We start from the raw sequence: 26,922 nt of genomic DNA, 5'->3' as shown, positions 1-26,922 counted from the left end.
CATTATTCAGAATTGCAAGAGGGAATTAGCATTTGAGTAAGAAAGTGTTACAAAGTCTTGAAAATGGATTTGTTCCTTAACTTCAGTGAGAAATCAAATTCTCATAGATAGAAATTTGTTTTTATTTTCCTATTTCTCAACCGCACCAGCTCTTCCTTCTTTAATCATCCAGTGCCCTGCTGTGTAGAAGGATCTGTGGGCTTCTCAATGTGGTACTGAGATCCTGTTTTTAAAAAGTTATGAACTAAAAAAAAAAAAAAAATTATGAACTTTTTCTCGTACACATAAAGCTGTAAGAATAATATAGCAAACACCCAAATAGATCAGTGGAATAGAATAGAGCCCAGAAGTGACCCACAAGTACATGGAAACTTAATTTTTCAGAATTTTATTTGTGTGTATGTGTGTGTATGTGCATGCTTGCGCATGACTGGTGAGCCTTCTTGGTACTTTGGGGTATGATGCAAATTCAGCACCATTGGGTTCTTGGGACATAATCCCAATAAACTATCCATGTTGATCGGAGTCAGGATAGAATGAAAATATCATTGAAACTGAGCAAAGTGGTTCACATAGTACAACAGGACATCACATGTCTATGGTTATTTCTCTTCTAAAATATTTTATCCTGGTTAAACCTTCAGTGTGTGATGCTGGTAGAGTCTCTGATCTCTTGCTTCAGATTATCCACTAATTTCTGAAGTACTCAGTCATAGGTCCCAGAAGAGCGAGGAAGTGGAGGTGGTCATAGGAGAAGTCACCTCCCTCCACCTGCCTTCTCAATGAAGGGCACCCAGGTAAACTCTAAGAGAAGTAACGAAAACATCAGGTGGGTCCACCTTTCTGCTCTCAGCTGAGTCCCAAAGCCCAGAATTTCATGTGGGCCCATGTTTCTGCCTCTTTCTTCTCACAAGGTTGATGTCCTTTTAGTCTTGTAGGTCTTCACTCAAGCCAAGGCTCACTCATACCTTCTTACTCTTAACCCTGGAAGGATCCTTTCTGTCTGTCTGTCTATTTTTTTAAAAGTAGCCTTGATGCCCAGTGTGGAGCCCAAGGCAGGGCTTGAACTCACAACCCTGAGATTGAGACCTGAGCTGAGATCAAGAGTTGGGTGCTTAACTGACTGAGCCCCCCAGGAAACTCCCCTTTTGTCTCCTAGTTTATAGTAGAGAGAAGCTTGGTCCCAAGTGGCTCTGGATGGCAGGAAGTTATAAGAGCAGGTGCTGCTGCCCCAGCAGATTGGAGATGGGCTGTTCTCCAGACCTTTAGGTCCCTCTGAGAATAAAGATTTCTGCAAACAGAACCTCTCCATAGAGTGATGAATGACTTCTTTCAAGCTTAACTTTTCCTTTCTTTGGTCAGTTTCTCAGCTGTCTTACCCCCACTGCATCTCTGCCTCTTTCGTCCCCCTCCAGCCTTGTTCAGAGGGCCAGATCGTGGCTCTGATAGCTCCTCAACTCAGGGTGGGGAGTAGTCCCCACTCCCATCAGCCTCAGATTAAGGTTACTACACTGTAATTTTATTCATTTCTTTCTTTTTATTTTTTACAAAGGTGCTAGAAATTCTCTGAGATTTAATCAGATTTCTGATTTAGTGTTTTTCTTTCCTTAAAGAGTCCCCTCTCACCTTCCTCCTACCCCAAATGTTTATGCTTTAGGCCTCACAAAACCTGGATGTGACTCTGGCTGAGCCCTAGAGCGAACTGTGAGTGCCCTTCCTTTTCTGAACAAATTTTGTTTTCTCTACAGTACATAATTACCTTTAAAAAATAGTAGATTTTATTTTTTTAGAGCAATTTTAGGTCCACAGAAAAATTAAATGGAAAGGACAAAGAGTTCTTCTGTACACCCTGCCTCCACACACACAATCTGCCACTTGTAACTGTATGGACGCATTGTAATCTTTCTAAGTCCAGAATTTACATTATGGTTCACTCTTGGTGTTGTACATGCTGTGGACTTGGACACATGTACAATGACATGTATCCACCCTTCTCCTACCATACAAAATAGTTCCACTGCTCTGAACAGCCTGTGCTCTATTCATCTTTCCGCCCTCCAAACCCCTGGCACCTACTGATCCTATTGACTCCATAGTTTTGCCTTTTCCAGAGTGTCATAGAAGTGGGATCATACAGGACAGTTAGTAATATGCAGTTAAGGTCCCCCTATGATAGCTGCCTCCTTGCTTCCCTATCTCCCTCCTCTCCCTGTTCTTTGAAGATTTTTAAAACCATTTTTTCTTTGAAGATTTTATTTTATTTTTAAAAATATTTTATTTATTTATTTGAGAGAGAGAGAACATGAGAGAGCACAAGCAGGAGGGTGGAGCAGGCTCCCCGCTGAACAGGGAGCCCAATGCAAGGCTCAATCCCAGGACCCCGGGATCATGACCTGAGCTGAAGTCAGACACTTCACCAACTGAGCCAAACAGGTACCCCTCTTTGAAGACTTTTAAAATACTGTTCTTAAGCCAGTGGAAGCGTGAGAGGGAAGGAAGATATAGGGAGGTCAGAATTAATACTTGGGTAATTCAATGTAAAACAAAATGAAACATATTTATGCTAGATTGGACTTTGTATCTTACTATCTACACTTCTACCTTATTCTAGTGGCAACAGTTTTAACCACTGGGTCATTCCTACAGGGTTGAGTACCCTTTGTAGCTAGATACACTTGGGTATAAATCTCAGTTATGCTCTATGCCATGACTCATTATATTTGTAAAATGAAAGTGGCCTTGTGAGAACTAAAAGATAATACATGTAAAGCCCCCAACACTTAATATAGGCTCTATGAACAATGGATTGCTTCCACTTGAGTAATGCTTGAATTTTTCCAGAGCCCACAGCAAGGCATTTTTCCCCTTAACTTTGGCCAATTGATAATATCTAGGCAATAGTTTCCTTTTTTTTTAAATTTAACTTTTTGAGCCCCTTCACCTGTTTCTTCCACACCCACCTCTAGCCTTTGGCAACCACCAATCTGTTCTCTGTATCCATGAGCTTGTTTTGGTGTTATTGTTGTTTGTTTGTTTTTTTTTTTTAATGAGACAGATCACATTTGTCTTTCTCTGTCTGACTTAATTCACTTAGCATGATGTCCTTAAAGTCCATCCATGTTGTTGCAAATGGGAAGATTTCATCTCTCTTTTTATAGCTGAGTAATATTCCTGTGTGTGTGTGTGTGTGTGTGTGAGAGAGAGAGAGAGAGAGAGAGAGAGAGAGAGAGACGATTTCCTTATCCATTCATCCATTGATGGACACTTAGGTTGTTTCTATATCTTAGTTGTTATAAATAATGCTGCAGTGGACGTGGGGGTGCATTTATTTCTCTGAGTTAGGGTTTTCATTTTCTTTGGGTAAATACTCAGAAGCAGAATTACTAGATTATATGGTAATTCTATTTTTAATTTTCTAATGAACTTCCATACTATTTTCCATATTGGCTGCACCAGTTTACACTCCTGCCAATAGCGCATAGGATTCCCTTTTCTCCACAGGCTTTGGTATTTCTTATCTTTTTTATTCTAACCATTTTAACAAGTGTGAGGTGATGTCTCATTGTGGTTTTGATTGCATTTCCCAGCTGATGAGTGATGTTGAGCATCTTTTCATGTGCCTCTTGGCCATTTGTTTGTCTTCTTTGGAAAAACATCTATTCCGATCTTCTGTCCATTTTTAATTAGATTTTTGTGGAAATTTTCTGCTGTTGAGTTGTATGCATTCTTTATATATTTTGGATATTAACTCCTTATTGGATATATCATTTGCAGATATCTTCTCCCATTCAGTAGGTTGCTTTTTCAGTTTGTGCAGAAGTTTCTTTGTTTTTGTTTTTAGTTTGATGCATTCCCACTTGTTTATTTTTGGTTTTGTTGCTTTTACTTTTGATGTCAGATTGAAAAAAATCTCATCTCCAACTCCTCTGTCAGGGAGCTTATGATCTAAGTTTTCTTCCACGAATATTCTGGTTTCAGGTTTTATGTTCATCTTTAATTTTTGATTTAGTCCTTCAGCCACTAGATGGATTTAAGTACATTAACGGCTCTCCCCCCCCATACCCCTTAACTCTGCTTTTAAAAAATTATAAATGGTGGCTTAATTAAAGAAAGGGCCATTGAGGACCTAGAGTTCTGGAGTTATTCATAGGATGAATGTGTGACTTTTGTTTTTGGTATGAGTTAACAATACAAATGACCTTTGAGTTGGAACTATTCCTGGACTAGGTATAGGAGTGATTCAGTCTATGTCTTTGTAACAAAACTGGTAGGCAAAAAAGAACCAAACACCCATATTTACCTTAGTCTAAATAGAATCAATTAACAACAAGTCATCTGGTTATTTTAGCACTAGGTAGAAACATAGATGTTAAGTCATTTATGGTGATTCAGAGAAATTTTTAATTTTAATTATCTATTTAATCCTTTGGTGAACAAACTTATCTTTACTCTTTTTCCTTATTTTCCCTTGAAAATATATTTCTCTTCCTGGTTTGCATTCAGATGCTGCATTTCCTGGTTTGATAAAATCAGTGATGTTGACTTTTTTTTCTTTAAGTTTGGGTTACCAGATGTAGAGAAAATACAGCAAAGAGCAAAGAACCTCGATTTGGGGTAAAATCCAGCAGATTTTGATTCCTTGCCCTGTCTCTTGCTGGCTCTGGAATCCGGAAAATGACTTAACTCTTCTGAGCTTCAGTTTAATAAACTGTAAAAAGTAAGATAATAGTAACTTATGAAGTTGTTGGCAGGGTTAAGAGAAGTCCAGTTGACCCTTGAACAACATGGGTTTGAACTCTGTAGCACCACTGATGTGCAGATTTTTTAGAGTCAAGTACTGTAAATATAATTTCTCTTATGATTTTCTTAATACCATTTTCTTTTCTCTAGCCCACTTGATTGTGAGAATACACTGTATAACACATTTAACATGCAAAATATGTATCAATTGACTATGTTGTTGGTAAGGCTTCATATCAGCAATAGGCTCTTGGTAAAGTTTTGGGGGAGTCAAAAATTATACATGGGTTTGCAACCATGTGAGGTTGGTGCCTCTAGCCTCCAGCGTTGTTCAAGGATCATCTGTCATGGACAACTATGATGCCAACCAATTAATAGGAACCCGTTTCTTACGTGTTAGTTCTGTTTTTCTTCTGTGTGGGCAGACAGAGGTTCAGCTCCGTTTAGCTGCAGTATAAATGGATCATTAAAGTGAAGCAAATTTACAGCTAGTTCGTGTTTGTCATTCATGGATGAAGGAAATCAGAGAAGTAAAGTGTCTTATCTAAGAGCATATATTATTAGGCAAAAGAGAGATTAGAGTCCCTGTGTCCACCCCTTTCTCAAACTCAGACCGTGTCCTCTTATGGTATGGCTTGACCTGTAATCCAGTAAGCCTTCCTCTTGAATTCTGTAAAACACAGCAGCCACCTAAACAAACCTCCCAATCTAGTCACCAAAGGGACAGCAGCGAATAGGATCTCTATCTCCTTGGACATCGTATTTGTTTTAACTTGTTAATTAAGATAAGGTTATACTGTGTGTAATTGTTATGTCCTGGGGTTATCATAAAACCTTTTCATTCATATCTCTCAGAAATTTAGAAGTACTCACCGTTTGGATGTCCTTTTGATATAGCATGCAATGGCACCCACTTACCAGGTTTGTGTCCAGGGAATGACTTGTGTAAAGGGTATGTGCATTTGAATTTGGATACTTGTTGGCAGATTTCCATCACTCCATAGGTGATGGGACCAACATGCACTCTCGTTAGCCATGTATAAGAGTGCCAGTTGCTCCCACGCTGCATGAACACAGGATTTGCTAACCTGGTAGATGAAAAATGTTCATCTTCTTAAGAACTCAGTGAGCCATTGGGATTTTCTCCTTCATTCTTCAGCCTGTCTTCCCTACTGTGTTTCTTTCCTATCTCTTTCTGTCCATCACTTGGTGTTTTTGGCTGAGATTTTAGATTGTTTAAAGTCCTTTATTGGGAAGAATCCACTGAAAAGGTGACTTAGAAGGACCAGAAGTTGAGACATTGACTGGAAATTGAATTCAAACAGGATGAGAAAAACCATGAATCACTCCCAAGAATTAGTCTATAGCAAAATACTGATTCAATGCACAGTCAACCTAAAGTTCTAGGTTTTTGGAGTGGGAATTTATGAGGTAAAGCCTTAGGGATATTGCTGAATTGATGACCTCTCGTCAGTTTGTTCTGTTGTGACCAATGAATGTCTCTTTGACCTCAAATGGCCTAGAGTTCATCTGTAGGATGTTTAGCACTATCAAGTCCACTAATACCCACTGTAGTCTGGAAGAGCTGTAGGTGGACAATCAGCCTCACTGCTGAGTTAGGAAGGAAGTTGAAGATACCTTGGCCTCCTGGAAGCTTCCTCAAGACCAACATGCAATATCCTCAAGACCAATATCCTGATTATTTACAATCCCTCATGGTACCATAGAAGGCCAAGCCCATAATAAACATTTGTTCCTTGTCAGTTTAAAACTTGCTGTAAACTAAGTGGCTTTGGATTGAAGACCAAAACCCTGTGTCCTTTTTTATATCGTTAGACCACTCTGGTGTTCCGCCTTTGGCTGGAAAACCCCTGCCAGGCCTGCAGAGGCAACACTGAGTCGGCCCTCCTCTGCCCTCCACATGCCTTTGTCCTCCCTTTGTGTGCACTTTGCAAGAACTGTCCCTGCTCATTGAAAACAGTAGGGTCAAGGTCATTGACTCTTGTCTATATTTCTTCAGCAGGAACATTCATTCATTGTTTTAACACTTTTTTAGGCAGCACAGCATAGTGATGAAATGCACGGGTTCTGCAGCCGCACTGCCTGGTTTTAAATCATGACTCTGCTGCTCAACCTGTTGCTTACCTGCTCTGTGCTTCAGTTTTGTCATCTGTAAATGAAGATAATTAAATATACATGCATACGTACACAGGTGGGCATGGGTATGTGTAGCTTAACAAAATGTCTGCCTTATCGTAGGTTATCTGTGTGCCTATTACCTTAAATCATACTTTTTTAAAAACTACAGACACACTAAGGTTAAGTGGAAAAATGCTTACTATGTGCAACTCTTGCAAACATTTCACATATATTACTTTCACTCACAATAACTCCATAGATATTATTATCCTCTTTTTATAAATGGAAGCTAAGGCACAGAGAGGTTAAATAAATTGTTCAAGGAACTTACCTACATCAGAAAACGGCCAAGTTGGGATTTGAAGTCAGTCTCCAGAGCCTGCGGTTACAACCACTGTGCTCTGCATGAAGTTTCTCTTCACAGAAAGTATAATCCAGTGGCTCTACCAGGCCGGCAGGGGTAGTGTAGCAGCTGCCCCAGCAACAGCAGTCACAGCAAGAATCCTTGCTGAGCCATGCCCACTACTCCCTGTGTCTTATAGGAGATGAGATCCTACGATCCTACAGATGAGGAAGCTGAGGGACACAGTGGCTGAGGCAGCTGTCACAGGACTGAGCCAATGTTTGAGCCAAAACTTGCCCGATTCCAGCATCCTTGGCCTTAAAACCATTCGCATGCCTCTCTCCTGATTTCTGTGTCCTGGACCAGGTGGCCAGAGTGTGTCAGGCAGGACAGCAATATAGCTTCAGTGGACTTGGAAGCTTTCTTCTTTCCTTCCACTCTTGGGTGTTCTCACTTGATTCTACCCAATTTTTTTTTAAAGTCCCAAAGAAGGTTAAAATACAAATTCTCCTGGGACATACCACAGAAACTGTAATAAAGGCTTGTTTTGTTTTGTTTTCATTGAATGTGAGTCAGTATAATGTTCCTCAATATGAATAAGTGTAGGGGTTGTCTTAAATCAAATATTGATTAAGCCAAGACCACAGTTTTGGATCTGCTGTGGGTTGTAGGCAAGAAACCAGGAATAAGGAGAAGTGTAGTGTTTTCTAGAAGAAGGTGAGAGCCCTGGGCCTCCATAGGAGGGAGGAGGCAGCCATGTAGATCATCTGTGCCACAGCTCTGCCTCCTGCCTGTTTCTGGAAGAGGCACACTGACCTAAATGGGGTGGCAATGAGAAGTTTGTATCCTGAAGCCCCTGGGAGCCCAGACAGGACACCTCCCACTGACACAGGACACAGGAGACCAAAGAGCAACATTCTTGAATCTAATACCCCGTAGGCCACAAACATGACACCTAAAGGGAGGTGCCACTTTGTCTAAGAAGAAATGTGCATCTTTTGATCACAAAAGAGTATGGATTTTTCCCTCTTCACTCCCTTATTAGTGAAGGTACCTGACAGTTTAATTTTGTGTTTTTAACATTTTTAGGTTTCGGCAATGTTCCTCTTCAATAATTCCCCAATAGTTTTGAAATAGTACTCTGTTTTCCTTTCCCCTGTAGTCATGTGTTGCTTGAATTCTTAAAGCTGAGATGGGAATACATAGTTTTGTATTATCTTTAAAATACAACCAGGCACTGGGCAGCCCTGGTGGCTCAGCGGTTTGCCATCGCCTTTAGTCCAGGGCCGATCCTGGAGACCCGGGATCGAGTCCCACATCAGCCTCCCTGCATGGAGCCTGCTTCTCCCTCTGCCTGTGTCTCTGCCTCTCTCTCTGCATCTCTCATTAATAAGTGAATAAAATCTTAAAAAAAAAAAAAGATACAAACAGGCACTGACACACATGTATACATATATTTGTTTTCTCTTAAACCTTTCATGAAGGGAAAAATATGCACTATTCAAGATTAGACTCTTCAGGCATTTTCATTTTTAATTTTGAGCTGAATGTATTAAAGTGAGCTATTTCATAGGTGATATCTGTCCCCTTTCTTTAATGGAGTGACGCATCCCCATAGAACTGTTGCATTGCACCGGTGGCAGACATGAATATTTGGTTATTAAGAGACATGAAAAACGAGCCCAGATCAAAATCTTTGGGAGCAGTCCATAAAAATAAAAGTAAAGCAAACATTTACATTTTGTTTAAAGTTAGTTGTGAGGGATAAGCCTTTCCACCAGCTTTTTTTTTCTTTTAATGTGGACAATATGGATATAGATGGTTTTATCAAAATTAAGTCATTGGTAACTTCTTCTGAAGACTTGTCTATTTTATTTTCTTTCTGAGGAATGAAGACAGGCCTTTCAGGGTGAGGCCCTTTGGACTGGCAGGCTGCTGTGTGGGATTTGGCTGTGAAGTACTTGGGCTTTCTCAAAAGGAATACTAATGTATCTCTTTTGACCGTGGTTTTAAAAACATAGGACTTTATAAATATTGTGACATTTCATCGTGTTTTTTTGCATCATAGTCAAAGGCACTGTAGTTTTTCAAGGAACGCGATACAAGATTATAAGATCCTTGAGGAAAAGAACAAGTCTTTTTTATCTTTCCTCTCTGCATTGGAAACACACCCTATATATAGTTGATACTCAATATTTACTGAGGTGAATTCAATCTAAAATGCTTTCACTCAGACCCCTACTCTCCTCCCCTCTGGTAACCACCAGGTGGTTCTCTGTATTTAAGAGTCTGTTTTTTGTTTCTCTCAATTTTCCTTTGTTCATTTGTTTTGTTACTTAAATTCCACATAAGAGTGAAATCATATGGTATTTGTCTTTCACTGACTAACTTATTTCCCTGAGCATGATATGGTATAGCTCCATCCATGTCATTACAAATGGCAGGATTTCATTCTTTTTTATGGCTGAGTGATATCCTATTGTATATATTTACCACCTCTACTTTATCTATTCATGTCTCATTGGACACTTGGGCTGCTTCCATATTTTGGCTATTGTAAATAATGCTGTAGTAAACATAGGGGTGCAGGTATCTTTTTTAAAAAAAGATTTTATTTATTCATTTGAGACTTACCCGGAGAGAACAAGTTGGGGGAGCAGCAGAGAGAGGAGTAGCAGGCTCCTTGCTGAGCCAGGAGCCCAATGTGGGGCTCAATTCTAGGACCCCGGAGATCATGACCTGAGCTGAAGGCAGATGCTTAACCATCTGAGACACCCAGATACCCCGCATGTATCTTTTTGAATTAATGTTTTTGTATTTTTTGGGTAAATACCCAGTAGTGGAATGTGGTAATTCTACTTTTAAGTTTTTGAGGATCCTCTATCCTGTTTTCCACAGTGGCTACACCAGTTTGCATTCCCACTAACAGTGCATGAAGGTTCCTTTTTTTTCCACATCTTCACCAACACCTGCTGTTTCTTGTGTTATTGATTTTAGCCATTCTGACAGGTGTGAGGTGATATCTCATTGTGGTTTTGATTTGCATTTCTCTGTGATTGTCTGTTGGCCATCTATATATGGTTTTTTTTGGAAAAATGTTCATTATGGTCCTCTGTTTTTTAATGAAATTAGTTTTTGGTGTTGTGTAAGTTCTTTATATATTTTGGATATTAATCCCAGCTCAGATAAGTAATTTGCAAATATCTTCTTCCATTCAGTAGGTTGTCTTTGTTTTGTTGATTTTTATCTTTGCTGTGTATCCTGTGAACTTTAATATCCTTTCAAATTTGGTGAAGGCATCTTGTTGAATCACTTCAGGACACACTTAAGATGGGCAAAGTAAGGAAGAATTGACCTTCTCTTTTGTTGGCCTTATTATTTCTCATTTCAGTGAGTACTAGTTGAGAATATTTCTTTTTCTTACCTTTCAACTCCCCTTTAATGAACCAACTGAATCACCAACTATTTATTAAGCATATGTTTTATGCAAATAATTGGGCTAAGGGCCTACAAAGGAAAATAAAACCTAATACTTGTTTCTAAAAGGAGGCAGGTCAATAAATTAATTATTGCAAGTGACCTGAGAAGAAGAATTTATCTATATGCCACTGACTTCTCTTTTATTATCTTCTCTTTGCCATACCCTATATCCTTACTCCCTTTGAGAAGTAGAATTCTTATAGGGCATGTGGGGAGAGGGGACATATCCAGACCTACCATGCTGTGACCAGACTTTGTCTAGCCAGTGAGCTGTGCTTCATGTGGCATTAACTAGTAGAGTTTCCTAGTGAGTGAATGTGCTGCAGGGTCTCTGTGCAGGTGATCTGAAGTTCATTGGTTGATTACAGGGCTGTAACTAACCATAACATAAAATGGACAGTGGTAAAACGGGACAAGCAGGGCCAAATAAATCTCTGGTGTGTTCAGGGGCCAGAGAGAACAAGTGTGTGTGTGTGTGTGTGTGTGTGTGTATTCGTGCATGTGTATGGTGGGGGGGGCAGAGAGAGAGAGAGAGGAGGAAGAAGGAGGAAGAAAGGGAAAGACTTCCTGGAGGAAATAGGCTTGGACTGTGTGACATGATTAGGACCTGCAGATCCATATCTCTTGTGTCACCTAGGCACATATGGATACTGCGTATTTCTGTATTTGGTGCTCAGTGAATATTCATCTCATATGTATGAATCCTGTGTTGTAGTAGGGTTTTTTTTTTCTTAAATTTCCTTTTGTTTTCTAACTTTCATGTGCCATCCTTTCGTGAGGGCCATGCTAATCTTCTCTCTATTGTTCCGTTTTAGCGTGTGTGCTGCCAAGGCGAGCATTGTTTTCTAACTTCTAATGTGATTGTCAGTATGACTGTCTATTCGGCTTTGTGAGGACAGAGTCCACATCCTGTGTGGGCTGTTCTTCTTCACGGTGGGGGGCTTGCCAACTGCTTCGCATGCTCTAAAGGATTTAGTTGGAGTATTTTCACCAGGAGAGTGAAGTTTTAGATCTATCTGGAAATTGCTGATTATTGTCCTGTTTTATTTATAAGGCTATCATCTCAGAATCCATTTTTCCTTTTCCTCTTTCATCTCAAAACTTTTTCTCATTTTCTACCAAACAGTGGTTCCGTAGAGTGGTAGCTGTGTGTATACTCAAGGCTCTCACGTGAAAGGACAATGCTCTTTTTGCCATGATAAGTGCAGAAGGAATAAAATATATGAATCCATAACCTAAATAAGGAATGACAACACATCAAAATATGTGATGTTTTTATAGCTATTCTAGCTCTGTATTCAGTCTGACAATAGTAAACCGAATATTTATTGTTGTTATCACTTAACAGTATTTTAGGTTTTCTCTTCTTTCCCTCCACTTAACATGGATTATTAGCTGCAAACTAGTATAACTATTGCTTTTTTTTTTCAATCTGAAAATTTGCCATGTCTTCATAGTCTGTCCAATTCAATTAAACAGTTACAAGTTGACGGCCAAGGGTGTGCAGAGCACTACATTGGAAGCTTGCAGAGTCCGTGAAGGTGAGGAGTGGAGAGTCCCTGTCTTCTCAGGACTCAACGACCCAGCGGGGAGGACATGTCCATAAATCATTCTGTTATCAGGCTGGACAGAATGCTACAACTGAAGAACAGCACAGCTCTGTGGGAGTTGAGGGAATACTCGGATAATCTACACAGAAGTTTCACCAAGTTCAAGAATTTCTTTGGTTAGTGAAGCTTTTCCACGGTGCCCAAAATCCCCACTGTGCGCAGTGCCAGGCACAGACTGTAGCGCCTCCCTAGACTGTGGGGAAAAATAGTGCACATGGGCAGTAAAAAAATCTAAAACTCACGAAAAGGATATGCAGTGGAAAGGGTGTCTGTCTTTTAACACAATCCATCACTTTTCCTCTCTGGAGACACCCACTTTTCATAATTTCCTGTGTGTGGTTAACTGTTAAAGATTTGTTGCTGACAGATTCTTTTGAAATTTCATTGACTTCAATCCAGTGTCAAAAACAGTCCACAAATGTGACAGATGCTGTGTTAAGTACCAAGACTAGGATTCTGGTCTCCTAGAGTGCACTGTCTGGTACACATAAAGATAGAAGTTGGACTATAACATGTTCAGCGATATGATGGAGATAAGGGGCAAGTGTTCTGGTAACTTAGGGAGGGGATAAATGACTTACCGCCTGAGAGTGGTGCTGGGGCAGCTTCACAGAGATCATGATCCTCCAGCTGGCACTTGGGGCTGCAGATCTCCCTGGACTGAGAGATAGGCAAGTAAATTCCTGGCCAGTAGAACCATATACTCAAAGAGAAGGCTGAAGATACAGGTTGAGTATATCAGTAGGGTTAGGATGTAGGATACGTTGTGGTAGAGATGTGTGGAGGTTGAGACCAAACTATTAGGGGCACCGAATTTCTCATCCTGCAGACTTTGGGTATCATCCCATGCAAGGGCAAAGGGAAGCAGTTGAAGGAATACAATCATAGTAGGGATATGATGCTTATCTGTCTTTCAAAAAGATAATTTTGGTGGTCCTCTGAAGGACGGAACGGACAGGGAAGGAGATAGAAGTGTGGGGATCGGTTGGGTTATAACTCCGGCTATAACCTGGCCAGGATGAAATGAGAAGGCTGCAATGCAGTGGGAATGGTGAGAAAGCAGACCTGAGTGATCTCACAGAAGGGCAAATGGCAGGCTCTGATGATGACAGGCATGGAGCAAGCATGCTCCCAGCATGGACTTGTGCACCTGCCAAGGGGCACTCATAGATGAGTTTGACACAGCCTTTGTCCTGAAGGAGCCAGCAGTCTAGTGAGAAACAGCATTCTCAGGATGCAGAGTAAGAAATGAGAAGAAAAGGCAACCCTGAGAAAACATCAGCTCTTAAATGGCAAGCATATCAAAAGCCCTCAGTGATAGAGAAAAAGTGATTGATGATGTGGTTTGGAATAGCAGAGTGGGGGGACTCTGAGTGAGGAGGAAGTACTCCTAAGTGTCTGACCACAGCAACTGAGAAGTCAAGTGGAGTGGAGGCTGAGAGAAAGAGAGCTCTGGCAGTGAGAAAGTCCGTGTTGACTCCTGAGGGCAGATAGGACTGACGTGATGAGGAAGGAGAGGTTGGAGGGAGAAGAGGTGATCAGACCGGATCCATTGGCTATAGTGTGGCATCACGGGAAGAAGTAGGGCTGGGCATTCCCTCTCTCCTTCTCCCACCAGAATGCTCCTCAGGGCACTCTGCGCCCCATGGTTGGTAGATGAGAGGCCAAATGTGGGAGCAGGATGGAAGGATGGCAGTCAGGGAAGATGGTGATGGAGGCAGGGGGAGGGAGAAGGTTCTCCAGAGCCACCACAGGGTGTCCGTTCCCAGCCCAACCTGGGCTGTGTCTGTCCACTGCCTTCGCAGGCAAGCTGTTTTCTTGGTGCTGTGGAGTGTCTAATTTTATGTATAAACCCAAATGAGCTCATTTTCTCTGGGCTTTTTAATTCCCTCAGGTAAGTTTCGCATCCCTTTGCTTGTAAAACTCGACAGTCACTTTTCCTTGCAGACGCAACCAACCCTGCCTGCATCTTCTTGACCCGCGCCAATGGGGATGCAAAAGGCATCTTTGCAGAGAGTGCGCTGTTGCATAGCATAGAAGATTCCTGTGTGTCGGCTGAGATGTACAGAGTAATGGCCAAAGTCCCGACGTGCTGTTCTGGAAATGGCATCCATCTACACAAGGGGGAAGCCGGGGAGTCTGTTAGGTCACCAGAGCCCGGAGCTTGAAAAGCAGCTTTAGTGTACAGCATGCTTCTGTTGTTTATAACTTTCTGTAATGTGTGATAACAAAGAGCAGTGTGTGGTAACAAAGAACACTCTGTTACCACGAGTTATTTTAACCACCAGCTTTCGGCTGCTCAGCCTTTTTTCCCCCTTCTTCCTCACAGCTCTGTTTCTGGCTCCATGTCTTTGTCACCCACTTCCACCTCCGCCCCAGCTGCTCCTCCTCGCCTCCTCGTGTGAAGTCCTTCCCCGTGGCTGTTTCTCCTCCACCACTGAGAACCTGCTGGAGGCTTCTGGCTTTTATAGCGCTAGCAGTTTGCCACTCTTTTCCCTCTTTGTGCACGTACGTTTCTCCCGAGGGTTCTTCACGGTCAGAGAACCCTGAGATGGAGTGCATTCCAGGGGCTCTTCTCTGTTTGAGGAAAGTCTTAGAATAGAGGGAGAGAAGGTGTGCGTGTGTGTGTGTGTGTGTGTGTGTGTATGTGTATACATATATCAGACAGAGAGAGAGAGAGAGAGAAGGATAGATCAGAGGTGTGGGCGGCTTCATAGTCATTTTCTCTCTCCCAGAAGACTCCTTGTGGGGTTTTTAATGCTACTAAGCCAAAAACACAGAATAGTCATTATTAAACTGGGACTGGAAAAGTTTGTCTTGTGTTGAAAGACCTGACCTCAGACTTTGAATAGCCCCCCAGCCCCTCGGGGCTCCACCTTGACCTCATGGAGAAAGGTGGGAGATCAGATGTGACCATGGTGTAAATGATGTGAACCCAGAAGGTGCAGCAGAGGTAGTGTCTTTCTCTAGAGGTAATTTCTACACGTATTGTCTCTTATTCTGGTGTGGAGTAGCATGTGATACCAGAAGTTGTTGATGTAGGCAAATGATACAGGAGACAGGGTCTATAGTAAGCTTTACTAATCATCTTGCCCAAATTTCAAGGCTGAGAGTGAATTTACAGCTCTCCCTACACTTCCTGCAGTGGATTTTTGTTTGTTTGGCTCACATTGTAGAACACATTGAAAATTTTGCTCAAATCCTTTTACTCTTGAACCTTGTTGTACATGTCTTCAATGGTATAAATCATACCATACCAAGAAAGAGTTTTTCAAAAATCTGAAGATTTCAATTAAAACATCCCTGTGGATTGGCTCTTTGGCTTTTGAAAAGCCAATCAACATCTCCATTGCTCATTTTCTTTACCTGTAAATGGGGAGTTGAGGAACTCTGATGTCTTATCCATTTCAAATATTCATTAGTAATAGGACAGAATCAGAGCTGGAAACTAGATTTCATTTAGCGTTTCAATTCCACGTGTTTGGTAGCTGGTGCCGAGAGGGCTGTGGTAAAGATGGTAGACTGTGGGGCTCCGTTGGAAAGAGTTGGGTATTCACTAGTGAGGTCTGCCTTGTGTGCAATAATTAGGGGTGTGGCATGTGGTGTTTGTTTTGTTGTTTTGTTTTTGCCATTCCTTCTCTAACCCTACTAGGAGGGACCAGGGCAGTTGTATTTTCATTTTGTGTGCACACACACATACACACACACACACGACCGTCATTTGAACCAAATTGTTGATAAAACCATCAACATGTGTTCTATTCCTTCTCCAGATCATTTAGCTTCAGCTAAATCAGATTTCTGTTCCCTGCTTCATGTCTTAAAACCAAAGGGAATAGAGAAAAGGGTTGTGTGGATGGCCCATTTTAAACACCATCACCACTTCAAGGGTGCCTGGGTAGCTCAGTTGGTTTGAGCATACGACTCTTGATCTCAGCTCAGGTCTTGATCCTCAGGAACATGAGTTTAGGCCCTGCATCGGGCTCCACATGGAGCTCCATGCCTATTTAAACAAAAATAAGGGGATCCCTGGGTGGTTCAGTGGTTTAGTGCCTGTCTTCGGCCCAGGGTGTGATCCTGGAGTCCTGGGATCGAGTTCCACATCAGGCTCCCTGCATGGAGCCTGCTTCTCCCTCTGCCTGTGTCTCTGCCTCTCTCTGTCTGTCTCTGTCTCTGTCTCTCTCATAAACAAATAAAAATAAAATCATAAAAAAATAAACATTACCACTTCAAACCCAGGTCTCCTAAAATCTTGGTCACTTGCAGAGCACAAGATACAAAATGATAGCCAGTTACCCATCTAATATAGTATAGCATTGAGTCCTGCAGTATAACTTTTTTATGATCATGGCCCTAGAATCAAAAAGGTATGGAGAATTGCACATGGGAAATTATACAAACTTTATCTTAAGTCTGTTTCAAAAGTGACTTTTTATGCTACTTTTTATAATTGCTGTAGAATGTTTGACAAAATTATGTTTTCAAAATATCCAGGTGAAGAATGGAAAGCTTAAAAACAGTGTTTTTAGAATGCTGATGGGAATGGGTGATGTTAATCAGATTTCAAGGTTCATCTTGACCTGCTGTCTCTCGGGACACTGATCAAAGTTTTGTGAATCCTTCTGATGCAGAGTTATTCATTAGAGTTCTCAGCACATAATTATGGACTGTCAGAAGATTTCGGTTTTGTGTAATAAATGAGTAGCATGCCTGCGGCTTGCTGAGGTGTTAGCTTAATAACCTCATAAGATAGGTTGTTTTTCTTCTCCCTCAAGACCTGAGCAGACTGGCTTATGTCCTGTCCCCCTCATCTCAATGGAGGTGTGCAGACTTAGATTTCTTTAAAAGTTTATTTAAAAAAAAAAAAGTTTATTTCTAAGAGGAAGAAACAAAGCTTCTTATTTTATTCCCTTTTCCTTTGTTCTTTCTTCTTTTGAATTGGAAGTGTAACGGATTTTGTTTTTATGCCTAAATCTTGGTACGGATGTATAACTTTTCCTTCTACCATGCATGGTTATATACAGTAAGATGTTAGTAAATCGGTGCTGATAAGCAGTGCCACATTTAAATTGCTGCCTGCATGATACTTTTACTTGGGGGATGCAATTATTTTGCTTGGTTTTGACAAGATGTCAACTGTGATATGCACAGAGCAGAAACATATCCTAAGACACTATAGTGCATTAGAAATCTTTCCAGAGGAAAACTCAAGTATGTGTCTGGGGCTCCCATTCCAACTCCATCCTTTGCCTTTGTATGTTTGTTTATATTTAGATTATTAGCTGATTATGAAGTGGCATTTAAGAAGCATGAATCATTCTATTTAGTGATCATAATTAACAGGGGTTTCTAGGAATATATTTCCTTCATTTTCAGTATAAAGAGATAGAGAGCAATTCATAATAAGTCATTCTACTGGCAATGGTGGTGGAGGTACTTTTTTATAATAGCTTCAAGAGGGAAATAGAGATGCCTAAATATCACAGGATTGTAGTGCACACCCACTGTGTGCTCTCACTGTTGAGAATACAGAGATGCATCAGATAGAGAGCCAGCCAGTGAAGAGTTGATAGTCTAGTTGGGGAAGTATATTAGTCCAGAGAGGCTAGTTGCTATAACAGACCCCCAAATCTCAATGAGCTTAGTTTTTCATTTCTAGTTTATTTCCATCTGGTTGGGGGCTTTCCATATGTTCCTGCGGGGACCCAGGCTCTATCTGCTTTGGCTCCATTATTCTGGAAGTGTTCTCTCCATTTAGCCGGATGGGGAGCTGAAAAAAAAGGAGATTACACATGGAAGTCTGATAACGGGAACATCCCTACCGTTCATACCTCATTGGCTAGAAAGGAGGAGGCACATGGCCAAATGTAGGTGCAAGGGAGACTGGGGAATGTAGTCTGATTTATGTAACAGCTGACATCCTCTGCCACCAGGGGCTTACTTGCTTACAGCAGTAATGTGCTGCAAAGTAGAGAGAGTTGACTGTGGTAAGGACAGAAGGGGCAAAGCCCTGCCTGGAGAAGCCTGGGAGAGAGGAACTAGATGCTTTAGAATATTTGAGAAGAAATCAAGCAGATCATGTTTATACCACTTGTGTCTGGCAATCGTGTTCCCATGCAGCATGGTGATCCTCAGTGCTGTTCTGGGATTTGAGTGTTTTGGACTGCATTGAATATGAAGCCCTCGTGTAACCCAGGCACAGCTCAGGAAACTGTGGTGGCCACTTGGTCTTGGAGCAGACTCTACCCTTATGACCAAGAGCCAGCAGGGCAAGGCTGCGAACATGTACCGCATGGTGAACACCCTACCTGTAGAAATCTGGTGGATTTGTGGGACTGCATGTGTACAGGGGCAGTGAATGGCAAACAGAACTATCTCACACTGTTATGGGGAAAGAGGTGTGAAGGGTGGATGGTGAAGTGTAAAAAAGATACAACAGAAGGTCTGTTTTGGGATGTCACTACTGGCCAGCCTTGTGCTGCATGTTCCTCACTTGATCTTTCTCAGCCTGGACATCCATAATAGATCTTTAATGCCTCTTAATTGCATCCTGTGGTGACTCCATGGGATTTCAGGTTTCAACTATGAGAGGTGTCTCATTTAGAGTCAAGATTAGAGTCAGAATTCTGAGGGGATGCCAAAAGCTCATTAATCCAGATACATAATATTTTAGTGTGATATTTAAAGTGATCAATATTAATACCCCAAAAATCCATTATGGATAAAATATAAAAATTTAAAATAGGACCAGGTCATTATTACTGGTTTTCCCTTTTGTTTCAGCTCCAGTATAGCTCAACACAGCACTGTTCACGATCTTGCCTTTATTTATAAATGCTCAAGAATGCAAGGATGTTGGAAAAATAAATGGGTAAACTAATAGATGAAGCATCTTGGAGTTGGAAGAAAGAATAGGATGGTTTGGGAATCATAGCACACAGTCACTGGCTGAATCATAAAGCCATGTTGTGTATACCCAGCATACCCAGAGTCATTGGGTCTTACAAGCCAGCAGATTCCTGCACAATTTTACAATGGTATTTTCCACACAGGTTGTTGTTTGTAGTCTTATGTGACTGTGCGTATTTTTCATTTTTTAGGGAGGAGAATATTCATAGTGTCCCCTCTTTTGAATAACTACCTTTTTTCTTTTTTTCTTCTCTTTTCTTTCCTTTTTAGGTGTTGTTTTTTTTTTTTTTGAGGCAGTGTTTATATTTGCCTATCATATTGAATTTCTCTTGTGTGTTGGGTGTTTTTAATTAACTAACTAATTAATTAATTAATTTAGAGAACAAATGAGCAAGGGAAGGGGAGCAGAGGCAGAATTTTAAGCAGACTCCACATGCAGCACAGAGCCCAACATGGGGCTCAATCTCATGACCCTGAGATCATGACCTGGCCCAAAACCAAGAGTTGGACACTTAACCAGCTGAGCCACCCAGGCACCCCACTGTGTTGGGTGTTTTTACTGACCACAGAAACCTTTTGAGGTAGTGGTTTGGTTTCTTTTTTTCCTTTTTTTTTTTTTTTTTTTAAGATTTATTTATTTATTCAGGAGAGACACAGAGAGAGGGACAGAGACATTGGCAGAGGGAGAAGCAGGCTCCCTACCAGGAGCCCAATTTGGGACTTGATCTCAGAACCCCAGGATCACGACCTAAGCCAAAGGCAGATGCTCAACTGTCGAGCCACCAAGCGTCCCTTTTTTTCTGTTTTTTGTTTTATCTCTTAGAGGTGGAATGGGAGGCTGACCCTGGCTGTGAATGGTAAAGCTAGTATTTCAGCCCACTTTTCTCTGGATCACTCCAGAGCCCAGGCCCTTCCCAGCACTGAAGACAAGTGTGGGGATAAAGGTTATTTTCCTGATAGTGACCTGAACTCAGTCTCCAATGCAGAGGAACAGAGTGAGGACTTTAAGGCTGCTGGGCCTCTGCTGGTTGAAGGAACTTCCCTGGAGAGGGAAACCCCACCCATGAAACAAGTTGCTCCAGGTTTGCAGGTATTTCTGGCTTGGGTAGCTTCCCTTTTTCTCTGTCTTCATTATGGTTTGCTCTTGTTGCAGGAGTTGAGGAATGCAAGCGCAGTGCAGGCATCGAGGCAGTCAACTTCTTACTCTGGCTTTGACAAGGACTTTAAGCTGGTCAAGCTCTCTGAGCTTCGATCTTTTCTTCTGTGAAGAGGGAATAATTCTGATACTTATCACTTACCACCTTTGTTGACTGTAGTTGAGAAGATACAAAGGAAAAGTATCTGCAAGTTATAAATATCACTGATGCAAAATTTAAAGTTTGGAATTTGTTTCAAAAGCAATTTGACCCTATTTTCAGGGGATCAAAGCAGGTAAAGACAAGCTGAAACCAAACTATAGTGGAAATGGATGTGAGAAAACCATCTTACTATGAATACCTTATTTGCATTAAATTCTTTTATGTTTGAACAGTTTGAGTATCACTTTAACAATTGAAAGGCTACAGTTTTAGCAAATAGCCTGGAATTTTTTTTTTTTTTTTTTCCTGGAATTTTTTTTTATTAAGAAATGGAAGCTTAATAGATTTTGAGGGGGAAGGGGGACATTTCAAACTTCAGATTTCTCTTATTTAGAACTTACAGTGATCTCTCTGAGCTCTAAAGTAGCTAAATACACTTTTAGTAGCTTCACTGAAAGAAAGTACAGCCTGGAGCCAAGAACTTTCATGCCAAACTTTAAGCTAGAGCAGATTTTTAAAATCATGTTAGAAACCTCTGAAAGAGGCTCATAATGAAAAACGCTGACCTATTCTTAACAGCAGGAATGGCAGTTACTCAATAATGGTTTCTGCACTGTATTACCCCAGCCTGGTTGGAAAGGATCTCTTGGTTGTGGTTGAAAGACGGGGCTGTAGATGAGACAGCCAGGTGTGTATGAAGCACCTGGTGGCAGACCTCTTCTGTTTCTCTTGAACTATTATTGGGGTCATGTAAATGTCCAGAGATCCCTGGACCGTGCAAGAAGAGCTGCATAGTTACAGAATCAAAATTTGGAAAGGAACATAGGTTGTGTGGATTAGTGGTTGCCAGACTAGGATCTGTTGAACCCAGGAGTTCTACAGAAGGTTGGGGCAGGGCAGGAGGGAATAGGGCTCTATAGAAACTGCTGGCTGAGTGGGGCCATGCAACTAAGGGGTGGGATGCTCCATACTCTCACTTCAGCCAAAGCACCTCTGCTTTTATAGATTACACATTGAGTTTGGTAAAAGATTATATTTTTTAAAAGGATTGCACTAAAAAAAAAAAAAAAAAAAGGATTGCACTGACAAAAATACTCTTAAGACTACTGATCTGTCTTAACTTTCTCTCAGGTCAGGAATTCCTGGACATGAGGTTACTCCTTCTCAATTTACCAGCTGCAGTCATAGGGAACCATATCAGTCAGGGTCCACTAAAGATACCAAATCACACCAGTCATTTTAACAGAGGGAATCCATTATATAGAATTGTTAGCTAGGTATTAGAAAAATGAAAAGGTGAAGAAGGAGAGGAAGTAGCCATCACCCCTTGAGATGGGAACAAAGGGAAGAGGTCAGAGTCATCGAAACTTAGGAGCTCAGAAAAAGATCCCAGGGAACTAGGAACCAGATCTCTGAGGGAGGGACTGTGCCAATGAGGCTGCATCTGAGGGCATTGGAAAAAGAACAAAGTGAAATCACTTGCTGATACCAAGATAGAGCACTGTTCCTGGGCGATGCTGAAAGGAACAGAAAAACATGGAAGGGGCACTTGGGTGGCTCAGTGGGTTAAATGTCTGCCTTCAGCTCAAGTCATGATCCCAGGGTCCTGGGACTGACTCCCAGTTCGGGCTTCCTGCTCAGTGGGGAGTCTGCTTCTCTCTCTCTCTTCCTCTCCTTCTCAAATAAATAAATAAATAAAATCTTTAAAAAAAAAAAAAAAGAACATGGAAGGAGTCAACCTTTCTGCCTCTTTTGGCTTTCCTCTCATGCTCTCTGTGGGCAGAGGCTAACAGGAACAGCCTGGTAGTGGAGTGTGACTGCAGATCCCAGCTCTAGTGTCATAGAGTGCAGCACGGAAGCTGAGATGCAGTAGCTTAATATCCAGCACAGGGACTCTTTTCCCCCTAGGTGTCCCCTGATATTGTTGAATGTACTTTAAACGAGAAACAAAGCAGCAGACAGGAAAACAAAAATCCTTTTCCTTTTGGAGGGAATTTATCTTCCTCCCTAAGTGTGCCAGGCACACTCAGTCCCTTTAGCCTGCCTCGAGGACATGTTGAATAGACACTTTGGTTGTCATCCTCTGGACACCTTCCAGTTTGTCAGTGTCTCTTTTAAATATAGTTCTCAATTTGTTGGCATCTACTGAAAGTCTTGAGACTGTGCATAGTTTTTGTCTTAGCAGTTCCAACTCTAGGAATTTATCCTTATGAATTTTTCATGGTCTGCATAGAAATTTAGCTAAAGGGGCATTAATTTCAAAGTTGCTGATAATTTTTTAAAAATTAGGAGAAACAAATGTTCAAGAAGAGATTGGTTGTACTGTGGAGTACTCAGCAGAAAGTATAAATGATGATGAAGAAAGTTTAACAATATGAAAGAAAGTCACATTATGTTTTTAGGTAAAAGAGGCAGGTCACAAAATGGCACACACAGCATCATTACATTGCTAAACAGACATTCGCGTTAAAAAAAAAAAAACATTGGGAGGGTACTAATATCCAACTTATGATTGGTTAATTTCCGATAGAGATGCAGTGGACAGCTTGATTTTTTTCTTTCTGTTTGTTTGTATTTTAAACATATTTTATAATTAAAGTATTTTCCTTTTGTAATAAGGCAAAAAATTAATTCAGTGCTGAGAATGAATCAGATCTAATGTGTCATCTGTCATCCTCATTGTGTGTCAACTACATTTTTTCATAAATGTATCTTTTATATCTTTACTGAGAAATTGCATTGGTGGAAAGATTGCTGGAGCAACCAGGAAACTATTAGCTGCCCTCCAACTATGTGACTTTGAGCAAGTGTCTTAAACAAGAACTTAAGTTTCTGTATCTGGAAAATCCAAAAGATTGCAGTAGATGATCCTCTTAGACTGGCTTTAACTGTAGATTCTGTAGTTTGCTGAAAATGTGTCATGTCCAAATGGAGGCATAATCCCATCTACTGAGGTGTCATGGTTGCTTTGTAGATGACACAGGCTGAGACCAGGTGCCTGAAATATAACTGGGTTCAATGTTGATGATTTAAAGAAATGCCATCTAAGAAGAGGTCTTGGTACAGGGCTAGAGCCTCAAACAGCTCTTCATGGTGATGGCATTTACGAAGTAATGGAATCAGGAAAAAAAACCCACAAACAAATCTATGTTGTAATAAGGGATCACTTTATAAAATATAGAGCCACAAGAGAATATAATCCAGTTGGGTAGAACCTCCAAATCTGACAAAAGAGGGAAAGAGTTTAAAGATTGACAGCTGAAGAGAGATGGAGAACAGGGATGTGGCTAAATCTCTCAAGATTGTGGGGTTTGACAACATCAGCGTTCTAGAAAGCACTATCAGGAGGAATATATCAGTGTGTTCAGAAGTATATGAACCACAAAAGGCTAAGAAAATCAGTGTTCGGAAAAGATAACAAAATTCCTAGAATTTCTGAGACAAAGTCCAAATGATGAGGATACCAAATCATGGCTTTGGTGGGACACTATTTCAACCTGAAATCAAAGCATGGTTTGGGGACCCACTCCTTTAGAGTCTTCCTGGTTTGCAACATTGACCATCCCCAGCCTGGGTATAGCTTGACAGGTGAATTAGCAAGAAGACTCTAACGCCCTGGGGTTGAGGAGGAAGGAGGAACCAGCCAACTAGAAGGGAGGTGGAGACAGAAATGCCAGACAGATTTATGTAAATAAAACTGGTAACCTGTACCTCGGCTCTAGATTTGTATAATGGGATTCTACGAGTTACTTTTTCAGTGACTATTTTAAGCAGGTATTTCTGTCCTTAACCACATCCGACACACACATTACCAATCACTAAGCACCTCCTGTACATCAGGTGCTGCTCTGTATGCTTTGCACCTTTTCATTTATTGAAACTCCCCATTTATTCTGTAAGGCCGATGCTTATTATTATTCCCATATCAGAGAATAAGAAACTAAAGTAGAAGTTAAGTCCTTGGTGGAGCAAGGACTTGAATCTAGGCAGCCTGATGCTGTGATTTACACTCTCAGCCGAACACCATGTTGTCTTTTCCTGTAGCTGGTATGTCTTGGTCATGGTTGGGGAAGAGTGCTGTATTACCCAGTGGGGACCATCCTGAGTTTCCCCTTTGTGGCTGTGTATTGTATTTGTCCTTCTTGTCATGCCATGAGAGTCTATTAGCTCTTTAAGCCTGGGAGTGGGGATGCAGGCTCCTTTTATTAGTGAACCCCGAAGTATGGTTGCCCATGAATGCTTTAGAATGACCGGAGTGCTTACTGAAAATTCTGGGCCCCCTCCAAGATTGTCGAATCGGAAACTTGTGAGGTGAGACCTGACATTCAGGAGGTGTAACAAATTCCCAGGTGATTTGGGAATACACTGAGGTTTGAGGACCAGTGCTTTAAGCATCCTGTATTTTAGATGAATGTTACCCATCCATGCTCTCATGCAGGCCCAACTGTAGTGATCATTCTTGTAAATCATTGCAGATAAAGACAGATATCTCTGTCTCCTCTGTACTATAGAAGTCAGGTGGTAGGTATTAGAGGAACAGGTGTGCAGCACAAATGTAGTGGTTGCAAGGTTATAAAGCTGGTTTCCAATTTGAGATTGGCAGCCATTTAAAAGAGGGAGAGAGGTAGGTACTTAAGGGGCCAAATTTGAAAAAAAAAACAAAGCAATAAACACAAGCAAAGAAGGATCATAACTACATACATCACGCTCTATGACTAAAGCATATACTTTTACTTAAGAGTTATTTTACTACTAATTTGAGCTTTCAGTTCTATTTGGGGCTATAATGTGAACTATGAAATGATGAATGTGGCTTCATTAGGCTGCTTGTGTACATCACAGGATTCTCTTTTTGAGCTCACTCCACTTTTATAGAAGAAGAAAACTAAACAATCACCATACCAGCACAATAATATAACAAGAGGGGACAGTCCTGTCTAGAAAGCAAGATCTCTGTAATGTGTGAAATCTCCATAATAAGCAGGATGGCATAAAAAAAAGTTCATACTTGGCTAGACTTCTCAGTATATTGTAAAGAGAAAAAAAAGTTATGTATTATTTACAGTGAGTGTATTTCATACATTAGAACTAAATCTTGATAGCTCAGTAATGGCTAATTAAAATGTCCTTCTAAGTTTTATGGAAAACTCTTCCTGCTTCCTGAAAGTTAATCCATTATTGCCCAAATGTTACTGATGGATTAAAGACACTCCACTATCATGGAAGAATGGGCCCGCCATGTAACTGTACCTACTCTCCATGTGGGAACATTGCATTTGGTCCTCATGTACTTACCAACTAAAGACTTCATAGCTTGGCTCTTTTCATAACAGACCAGATGTTGCAGTGGTTGTGACTAGCACAGAGGGTCCATCTTTGAGGGATCTGAGTTGCATGTGAGCCCGTGTTCAGAAAACAGTCAAGCCTGAATATTGTGATCAAGGTGAATTCTAATAGAGAAGATGAGTAGCTTGAAAGCCTGTCCATGGAGTAAAGAAGCATGGAGAGAGGCTCAGAATGGGAAGTAAAGGATGAGGGGACTATTTACATGATGAGAGAAAGCATCCCTGCCCAGCCTTGCCTGGCCTTCTCTAGCATCTGAGAGGATGGGGTGACCTAGCTAGTGGGTAGATATTGAGCTCCATCCTTTATGTTGCAAGACCTGTTGGCTTCATTCCCTGGCCAAAGGGATGTTACCAAGGCAGGTAAATGCGACCTATTGCTTTTGCTCTTCAGGTGTGTTTCTTGATCTTGTATTACCTCTTTCTCTGGGATGGATGAGTTCATGTGGCTTTTATGAAACTCCCAGGATGACTCTTAAAAAGATATGTTTAAGAAAGAACTTTAAAAATAATAAAGCCAACTTAATAATTTTGCCAAGGAATAAAAATGCCAAATTAGAAATTCTGGATTGCAAGGTGTATGGCAAAGGGAAGAGTGAATTTTACTGGCTCTAGCTGTCCTGGGAGCAGATATGTAGTAGGAGCTTCTAAAAGGTAACCGTATTGGCAGCTGTCTCTTAAGCTTGTGGCACAGTACTGTGTTCCTTAACACTTTACAGATACACATGTACTCCTTTTAAAAGTCAAAATGTGAGGTCCAAGACAGGAAGCAAACTTTGGTAGAGACTTCAGAGTCATGGATAGATGAAAAATAGCTCATTTCAAACCCTTATTCTTAATCTTTTTTTTTTTTTAAGATTTTATTTATTCATGAGAGACACCAGAGAGAGAGAGAGAGAGAGAGAGAGAGAGAGAGAGGCAGAGGGAGAAGCAGGCTCCATGCAGGGAGCCCGATGTGGGACTCAATCCCAGGTCTCCAGGATCAGGCCTTGGGCTGAAAACGGCGCTAAACCGCTGAGCCCCCCAGGCTGCCCTCAGACCCTTATTCTGAATCAATCACA

The 26,922-nt window shown here is 41.1% G+C and overlaps 1 protein-coding gene and 1 non-coding gene across 30 annotated transcripts in view; one reads left to right on the top strand and one right to left on the bottom strand.

Annotated features, from left to right (window-relative positions):
• GLIS3 (GLIS family zinc finger 3) overlaps positions 1 to 26,922 on the top strand; it is a 545,819-nt gene that overhangs the window by 272,182 nt on the left and 246,715 nt on the right. The gene's annotated exons all lie outside the window — the stretch shown is intronic.
• Positions 11,436 to 11,541, bottom strand: LOC112645707 (U6 spliceosomal RNA). The gene has a single exon (XR_003127206.1). It is a non-coding gene; the product is annotated as a U6 spliceosomal RNA (small nuclear RNA).

This window comes from Canis lupus, chromosome 1, assembly GCF_003254725.2.
Source record: "Canis lupus dingo isolate Sandy chromosome 1, ASM325472v2, whole genome shotgun sequence".
Classification (NCBI taxonomy): Eukaryota; Metazoa; Chordata; class Mammalia; order Carnivora; family Canidae; genus Canis; species Canis lupus.
Note: the sequence above shows the minus strand (reverse complement) of the source record. Positions and strands in the feature narration are given on the sequence as shown.